Genomic DNA, 9972 nt, shown 5'->3' with positions numbered 1-9972 from the left:
CAACTCGTTCTTCATCCCGTCTAGTACGAGAGGTAAATTCGATCCACCCATGCCTCTTATTGCTAGTGGGCTACTTATTACCTTTGTTTGTTATTTTGCACACACTTGGATTAGCTAATTAAGATTAGTAAAGAGCACCTCTCTTCTAAGGATGACACCATAAGATAAAGATTAGAGGTCATTACCAATTCTTTGCTCTAATTAAGATAATCAATTTACAAGTCATCCAACCAAATTTATTTAGACTTAACTATAAGGTCCACGAGCTCAATAGGAGAAATCTGCTTCAAGTTGTGTCGATTGTATTTTTTGATCATATTTGGTATCTAGTAAGATCTTACCCTTTAAGGGGATAGACTTAGTCTATTCGAGAAAGGGAGGTGATTAAGAGTACTCTTGCTTATGTATTGTATGTCACCTTCGATCTAAATATTCGAATGATTTGAATTTGATTTGTTGAACCGAGTCGAAAAGTTAGTTGTGTAATTTCTAACCAGTTAGGAGTTGTCTAGAGTTAAGCAACCTATTGAGGTCCGGTCTTTTCTTTCGTGATTGTTTGAAAGATTTTGTGATTTGCATGATTGGTAGACGATTTAGAAGTAACATATTAAAACTATTTGATCCTAAGATTGAGCGTATTATCAATTATTTCATAAGAAACCTCATTAAATATGATGGGTAATCGAGAATGAACTCTCAATGAGCTCTTCACTCTTGTTTTCGCTACCCCACCTACATGCCTTATGTTACCATTAAACACTGCACATCAATTTGAAATTGGGACAACCACCAGAAATATGTTCTCTGAATTTCACGGTTTAGAACGTAAATAGTCTTACAGCCACCTTAATCGATTCTTGATCATATGTCAAACCTTTAGAAACCAGAATTTAGATGATGAGAGTATTAAGCTCATTTTTTCCATTATCCTTGGAGGATCATGTAGTTGCGTGGTTGAACTTCCTAGTTCCCAATTCCATAAATTTGTGGGATATTCTATACAAGAAATTCATGGTTAAATTTTATCTCTTGACTAAAATTAAGAGAATAAAGGACGCAATCAGGAATTTTAGAAGGTGTCTAGATGAAGAATTTTCTTAAACTAGGAGAGATTCAACAGTTTGTTAGTCAAACGCCTACACCATGACATTGACAAAACACAATTGGTGCAATACTTTTATTGAGGATTAATCATGAATCAACGTATCTTAATTGAGTCTATACATAAGGGTCAATTCATGAACCAGACTCCCAACCAAGCGTATAATTTTCTAGTTGAGCTAGTCAAGAGTGCTCAAAACTGGGGTGCTAATAGCGGAGAATTTGATAGAGAAGATCCTGTTAAGAAGCTATGAATGTATGAGATGAAGGTAGACTCTGATCTCAAGAAAATAATGTCTAATTTAGTGAGTGGTATGCACAGTTTTATAAAGAAGTTATATGTTTTTACATCTAACCTTCACTATGATTCTCGCTCAGTTTTATAAGTTTTAGTTTAGCTAATTTTTTTATGTGTCTTGTACAACGGTAACAGCCATTGAGTTGAATGTTGTCCCAACTTGCCATACATTAAGTACTTTTAGGAACTCCACTCAAAAATTGTATAGCCAAACATATCATCTAGATAATAAGTTCCATCATAATTTTTCGTAGAAACAAAACGAACATATTCAGTTTAATGGTTTGCCAGGTTACAATAGAAGTTATTTTCAACAAATCGATCCTTCCATGAACCAAGCCATAGTTCCACAAGTACCATATCAATTTCAACAATCTACTGAATGTAGAGGCATAATTTCATATTTCATGCCCAATTATAATCCGCTTGGCCAACAATAGCCATCTTTAGAATCTAGAAAGTTTCAAAAGAACATGAAATTTCCAAATTAGCAAATCATGAATCAACATGGAATTTCTAGATAGGAAAATGCAGAATTCCTAAATTAGAAAATTACAAAAACATGAAATTTCTAAATTAAACATTTATGAATATGAATTCCTAAAATAGAAAATTGTGAAATTCTCGCATTAGAAAGCTCTAAATATAAACTTTCCAAAAATAGAAACTTTTGATCATGAACTTTCCAAAACAGAAATTTATGAATATGAATTTTCTAAAATAGAAAATATGAATATGGAATTTTCAAAATAAAAAATTACAAATATGTATAGAAAATTTCAAAACATATGCAATTTACAAATTTTCAAATTATCAAATCATAATTATGAAATTTGTTACTCATATGAACGAAATTCCAAAATTAACAAGAGAGATATATATGCCAATTTTCAAATATCCAAAACATTCATCTTGAATATTCATCAATTTAATGAATGGGTTATAGCATGGCATTATTGTCAAATCATTGCACAAGCATCACATGTTAGGACATATTAACTTGAACATTAGTTATTCCTAAACATGAATAATTACAAAAGTAGTTTGAATCACTATAGTCATCGAAAAAAGAATTTAAGCGACCTCAATTTTGTCGTATGAAAATCAACTTAAGCACGGTGATCATGAATTTCACAAAAATCACATAATTCCTAACTCTACTCAGGGGCGGATTTAGAGTGGGGGCAATGGGGGCACTTGCCCCCATAAGAATTTTCAAACCTTCTTTGGAGTAATGAACTATTGCTCTCCCAATTTGTTTTACACTCTTAGTTGCCCCCACAAAACAGTTTCCATTGTTATGTTGCCCCCACACAAAAAAATTACAATCTTCGTTGCCCTCATAAAAAAACTTCCACTCCTACATTGCCCCCACATGAGTTAAATTCTGGCTCCGCCCGTGAGTCTCTACTAATATAAGAAAAAATGAGAAAGAATAAGAGAACAAATGGAAACTTCCTATATCCTAAGCTACATGATGATTATTATTTAAAAATAATAGAATGCACTAATACAATAGTAACGAATGTATAAAAAATAAAGCACGAAGAAGAGGATAAGAGAAAAAAAAAACAAAAAAACAAATAAAATAATGACTTGGGTAAATTAAATTTTAATTTTCAATTTTGGTTGGATTAAGATTAAATTTTAATTTAATGGGTTAATTGATTTTAAAGTTCATAACTTTCCTAAACCTAGACCTTTCTCAAATCAACCCATTTACTTATTGGATCTCGTTAATGTAACATAGAATCCAAAATAAAGTTCATATCTTACAAAACCTAAAGCTATCTCATCAACCCTTTAAATTAAGAGATCCTACTAATCAAATAAATATTTCTTATGTCCAAGCTTGATGGATCCAAAAATGGATGGGCCTATTTAAGGTCAGATTGCAATCAATTTCAAACATACCTTTTCTTCCATACGATTATATTATATTATAAAATATATAACATAGATGAAATTAGGCTAATTTTAGACATATGGCCTATGTTTTGACAAACATTTGTGGTACACCCCCTATGTTTTCAAACTGATGACTGACTGCCCCCCTTGATCTTTCTCTCCTCTTATAGAATAATGAAAAATGATATAAATGCTTCACTACAACCTCTAGTTAAGACACCTTCATTTTTTTTAAAAAGCCAATCAATGATCAGATTTTGTAGAGTGGAAAGTTAAGAACATATCTCTTTGATATTGTAACACACCACGAAGTCATATTGTCAACGTTCACGGCAGCTCACTCTATGATGGCTTTCAATCTGGTATCATTCTTTTTGGGACTCCAAACTAAGCCACTAATTCCATGGCTTGAAGCCGGAAAGTGATGTTGGCTTTGGTACCAAATGATACAAACCCAACTAAAACACCAAATATATTTAGGTGTTAATGGTGCGAAAGGTTAATACCATATCTCTTTAATGTTATAACATTCAACCTCTATAGTAAATTGTTTCTAATATAATTCAATTTCATCTTCAATCCATCGTTTCCAACCTTGACTTAAATCCTTGTAGAAAATCCTTGATTTTTTAACCCAAAATTCATTGTCTTTACCTTCTCATAGAAAATAAAAAATAAAAAATAAAAAATAAAAACACAAAATCTATCTCATCATTCATGCTTGAAGGCTTAAATATATAAAATGTTATGGTTGAAGCTGAAGGTAAGGTAATAAATTCTACTTGAGAGTTTGAAGATGACTGGTTTTTGGCAATGGATCGAAGAGACGGTATCAGAATGATTTTTCATTAGTCTATTAGTGAAGACCATGATCAAGAGGATCAGTCATTAATTTGAATTTCTTATTCATCATAAGGTGGGAGGGGTGTCTCTAAACCATCCTAATTTGTAATAATATGTAATGGGGCCTGGCCACCTGATGAAGGACCTAGCTTCCAAGCCCGAGCCTAGCCCTAAACTTAAATCAAGCCAAGTGACCCCGACCAAGCCACGATAACCAGATAGACCTAGTAACACCATCCAAACCCGATCGACAATGGAGCGGGTCAGAATGATCCAAAACCCGATCAATTGACAGTCCTTACAAAGCCTAAACCTATGCTTATCTCATCAATCCATCTAATTAATAGAACCCACTAACCCAACACAAAACTAGAAAGGCTTTTTGGTATGGCTTCAGAAGTTTCATTTTCATTAGAAAGAGAAAAGTCTACTTGTTAAGGACCTGGAAACCACTTTTTGGCTTTTACTATGCTTAGCTATTAAGGTGAAGGCAGATGGCAGGGCAACCTTTTGATGTTAAGAGATATCTTTTTGTACCAAATAAAAACGAGTCTTCAGCAGTCAAGTACATGCCATTTTAGGATACTTACCTGGCATTGAGGGGTCAAGTCACTTAAAATTTTAACAAAATAAGAAATTTTGTGATTTCTTTGGAAAATAAATGCTCAAAGAAATCCGGAATTTGGATAACGACTTAGATTCTCCTTTGTTTGGACATGTAATTTAAACCCATTTATTTGAATTTATTACTATAACATTCTTATTTCTAAATGACCAAAATATCCTTATTTCGTCATGTAATTACCAAGATTTGTTTGACTTATTTAACATTTTGAAATATTGGCAGACTCAATGTAAATTTGTTTTCATGTGAAATAATTAATTTTATTGATTTAAATGTTTGGCTCGATTCCAATTTTGTCAAAATCCGAATCATGTGCACCCCTAATTTAGAAAGATTAACTAAGCCAAGACAGGATAATTCGAACGAATCAAACCTATCAACGGTACGGCTGCAACCTAGATGGGTTGAAGGGTAGACCCAGGCGCAACCCAAGTGTCAAAACCATCAACCCAAGCTCAACTCAATCCAACCATCGGACTGGAGTTCATTAACCCAAGCTCAACCCAAGCTTGAGCTTCTAAAATTGCGTTGAACTTGACTTAACCCGGGTTATATAATTGTGGGTGTTTTAGGATGATGCTTCCCTTTACTCCTTAATCCTTAATGTCATTACCATTAATTAAATTACTCCTCATTTTCAAGAATTATGTCTACTATATATGAACATATATAGCAATGGACTCAAATAGAAAGAAAAGTCAAAAAAAGATTATTTTTACCCTTAGTTAAAGGAAGAAATAAATAAAAAATACTTTAAAAATAAATAAAATATATAACTAAGAGAAAAATATTTATATGTTAGTATGTAACTTGGGGTTTGGGTTGATGCCCAAACCCTCAACCCATGCTCAATGCAAATTGTGGTCGGGTCGAGATCTTCCAACCCAAGCTCAACTCATTTTCTACATAACTCAACCAAGCTTGCCATCAATCGGGTTGAGTTCAGGCCAGCCTGCCCAGATTGCAATTCTAGTCAATAGTTATTGGGTAATAGGAGATTCCTGGCTTTAAAGCATTGGTTGCTACTAGTTCTCTTGGACCAGCGTCATCTAGAGAAAATACTTAGACTATTTTCTTAAGTATCCATCTAGATGCGACAATAAATGGATTGGAGTAGACCTAAATCTGATTTGATACCTTAGATATGAGTCAATGATTCAGGATCAGACTAAAATCAATCATATAACTGATATCTCATTATATGAATTTTAGTTTAATCGTGTTCACGCTAGAAGGAATCAGATATGTCCGAACTAGATGAGAAATATTTTATAACATTTATAGATGATTGTATTAAATATATTACAATATACTTGTGGAGGTGATTTTTATGATCACCTTCAAATCTTCCACCTCCAAATCAGATGATCTACCATTCATCGAATTCTTCCATGTTCCCTATTCCACAGAGCCTTCGATGCCTAAGTTCTAGAGAAATTTTAGCAAAGTTTTTGTGTAAAAAATGCGTATTGTTAGTGTGGGGATCCTCCTCTATTTATGAAGAGGGAGTTCCTAATTTGCCCGTTTTCCCTTCTTATTTTTTTTCTATTTTGGGAAGAGAATCATGAGACAATTCCAAATTAAAATCCTTCTTGATTTGTGGCACCCCAATCCCAGAATTCCAATTATTATAACCCTTTTCTCTTCGTGTAACTCTATTTTTACGAGCATCCGATCCCCTTCTCTAGGTTACATATTCGAGTACTATTAATGATGGGGATGGGACCTTGTTTTCTGACAATCCTTCAAACATTGGATGACATGTGTCATTATCCCAAAGGTTAGATAATTTATCCCTCCACAATGTCTCCTCTCGAAAGGTCGGGAGTATCTCACCTTCTGAGAACTTACACAGCCTTACCTCTAAACTCAACGCTCTTGATCTCCATCTTTGAAATGACACGAGTTAAGATGGTTGCATGTTCCCAATGCACTCATTAATTAATTGTTCCACATGTCCTTTCCTAATTGGTTTGTAGCCCTGAATAGTTGCCACATTATGAAAGCACACTCAATGCCTTTGTTTCACCTTTCAGATAGATGATTTCCTCCACATGGCACTTCCTTATTGGCTCAGCATGAGATGAGTGGCAGTCGGTCTCCTTGTTTTTCGGGGGTAGTGATGGCAGAGATAACCCATCATGTGCCCTTCATTTTATACAATCTTGATCACTCGATAAGCTATAAATCTTGAGATGACATTTCTCTATAAAACTCTCACCCTCACCCTCTCCTCCTTTTTTCCTTCTTCATTTCTCCATCAAGCCTATACTATTTTTTCTCTCTTTCTTCTTCAAATCTTTCGTGAGTTGAAGCTTCCCTCCATTCAACTTTTTGGCTAAAGCTTTGTTCATCCTTTCCTTCATATCAAGTATCCCTTATCTTGTTTTCCTTTTCCCTTTTTTTTTTGATTTTTGGGTCTTCATTTTTTCCTTCTCCTTTGGTTCAGTTTTCCCTTTTTTAAAACCCCTTATTTCTTCCTTTTTCTTCATTCAAACGCCCTAGAAATCATGGGCAATAATCCTGTGAGGCCCTCAATGGAGAATTTCTAGGACACAAGTTTCTGACCACTAAGTGGTGTAATGCACCTGATCCTGAAGAAACTTGGAAAAAGGATACCACGATCTTATTTTGGGATTAGTTATGAGCTGGCCTTAGAATACCTTGCTTTTCTCTGACCCGAGAGGTCCTCAACTATTACCATAAAGCTCCATGGTAGATGACGGGGAATTTCACCTGTCTGATTTACATGGTGGAGTTGAACTCTTGAGTCCCTATAAATGGTAAGCAAGTTTTCGTGGACATCCGAGCCCAGTACCGACTTTCTGGGGCCCCTAAAGAGGCCTGGATTTTATTACCTACTAAAGAAGCAAGGATAGAGATGCTGCTCTAGCTCCTTGAGATCGACAAGGAATGTTTTTGTTTCCTGTCAGGTTGACGGGTTCTTAGGAGTATACCGAGGGTCAATCCTCTTCCGCCTTCAAAAATTATTATTTCAACTGGATGGGTAACATTTCCTTATCTGAACTTGTTTTGATTTCTTGTTTTTATTATTTGCTGACTGAACTTGTGGTGTTTTCCTACCCATGCAGGTGTCAAGGACAAAAGCCCATCTCCAACCCCTATCCTTGAATCTATTCTTCGGGAAAGGAAGTTCAAGAAGAGACTAACCTCATTTTCTTTTGCTCTCCCTATTACCACCTATCGTTAGCTAAGAAAGGGCCCCTCCCGACCTTCATAGACCAATTTTCTTTTTTACAACACTTCCTCTTCTATCAACCTTGGGTCCTCCTCTGACTCTGAAATCGAAGAAGAGATGCCTTCCTAACTTGTCACTCACAAGCCCACCCCAAGGAAACACCCTTTTGATCTTATTTCCACCACCCCTGCCCCTCCCACTACTATTCCCCAACCGACACTTCTCCCCTTCCTACCCCTACCCAAACTGCTTACCAAACCGAGAGTGGTGACCTGGCTGACTAGGTCACCAATACAAGTTCTAAACAATAATAGCAGATCAAAAGGCAAAAAAGGAATTATGCCTTAAAGTATCAGGACGTAACCCTAATACCTTCTGATGTGGCCCATGAGGTCAAGGACTCCTCATCTTAGGGGGACCTAATTGAAGGAGAAAATCCTCATTGTGAAGATCCTGGGAGGGGCTTCGGTGCTAAGCGACCCCAAGATTGCTCAGAGACTCATGGAGGGGAGCATTCTCGCCTCTAACAAGAAGGTGGTAGCCGATTTCCTTGAGAAGGATTCAACATCCTTCCTTGATAAGCTGTGTGGCCACCTTGCTCAAGTAAGGTTTTAATTTTTCGTCTTCTTCTGTCCCATTTTCTTTCTGATCTAATCTAACTTATTCCTCTATTTTTACCTTGTAGATGGAGTATGGCATTGTTTTTCATAACTAAAGGTAGGACTAAAGCAATTCGGAGCTTTAGCTCTTTTCTATCCACCCTGAAATTTAAGGACAAGGAGATCACCAATCTCAAGGGTCAAGTAGACAACCTCTGGGACCAACTCCAAGGCAGCAAGGATTAGCTAGCTCAAATGAACCAAGCCTTTGAAGGTCGGATAAAGAAGTTAAATGAGGAGAATGAGGAAGAAAAAAAAGGTTATGAAAAACAAAAAGCCTACCTCTAGTGAGAGCTTGACGCGAGCATTAAGGAATTGGAAATGCCCTGAATGATGAGTGGGTCCTCATGATTTAGTTGGAGGCAAGGCTCTTACGCTAATCTTATCTTTAAAGGATGCTCCGATTCCTAGTCATACTAATGCTGTCATCCCCCCTTCCAACCTTTTTAATATAACTCCCCCTGAAGGGGTTGAATGGCCTATCAACCCGATCGAGGCCTAGGGACTTTGTAATTTTTCTTTTTTATTAATGAAAAGCAATTTCCCTTTTATTTCTTGCCCCATTATTTATTTTGCAACACTTTTCTAACCTTCTAAATTCTGTTGAGGATTTACCATTCTTGATCTTGAGACTTAGATAATTTTCATTTTCTTCCTTTTGTGTGCTTTTGAGCCATATTGTATAGGTCAGGGACCTTACCCTGTTATATAAGGGTCGAAGACCTTGATGAGCCAACCTTTTTGCCTTAGAAATTTTTTTTTCTTCATTCACCTCAAAGAGTGAAGCTCCATTCCCTAACGAGCTAGTCCTTTTGCGCTAGAAAATTTTTTACTTCACTTACCTCATAGAGTGAAGCTCGATTTCCAATCTAACCAACCATTTTGCCTTAGAAGATTTTTTGCTTCTTTTACATCATAGAGTGAAGCTTGGTTCCCTAATAACCTGACCTTTTTGCCTTAGACTATTTTTTCTTCACTCCTCATAGGGTAAAGCTCCATTCGCTCAATGAGTCGACCTTTTTTGCTTAGATGATTTTTTACTTCACTTTCCTCATTGAGTAAAGCTCGATTCCCTCAATGAGATGATCTTTTTGCCTTAGACGATTTTTGTTTCACTCTCCTCATAAAGTGAAGCTCGATTTTCTCAATGGGCCGACCTTTTTGCCTAAGAAGATTTTTGCTTCACTCTTTCTCATAGAGTAAAGCTCAGTTCCATAATGAATCGACCTTTTCATTTGACAGAAATTAACTTTTAGATGATACCTTTTTGCAAATATAAATCCCTTGCTCATAAAATAAACTTTTTTTTTATAAAGTGATTAAAACAATTCGAGGGCCT

At 35.8% G+C, this 9972-nt stretch overlaps 1 long non-coding RNA gene across 1 annotated transcript; it reads left to right on the top strand.

Moving 5' to 3' along the window:
• Window positions 1-6930: 6930 nt before the first annotated feature.
• Window positions 6931-9184, top strand: LOC147387957 (uncharacterized). The gene is made up of 3 exons (XR_015171577.1): window positions 6931-7782; window positions 7868-8577; window positions 8660-9184. It is a non-coding gene; the product is annotated as an uncharacterized LOC147387957 (long non-coding RNA).
• Window positions 9185-9972: the final 788 nt, after the last annotated feature.

Source organism: Akebia trifoliata, chromosome 13, assembly GCF_017979445.1.
Source record: "Akebia trifoliata isolate Shusen 1 chromosome 13, ASM1797944v1, whole genome shotgun sequence".
Classification (NCBI taxonomy): Eukaryota; Viridiplantae; Streptophyta; class Magnoliopsida; order Ranunculales; family Lardizabalaceae; genus Akebia; species Akebia trifoliata.
Note: the sequence above shows the minus strand (reverse complement) of the source record. Positions and strands in the feature narration are given on the sequence as shown.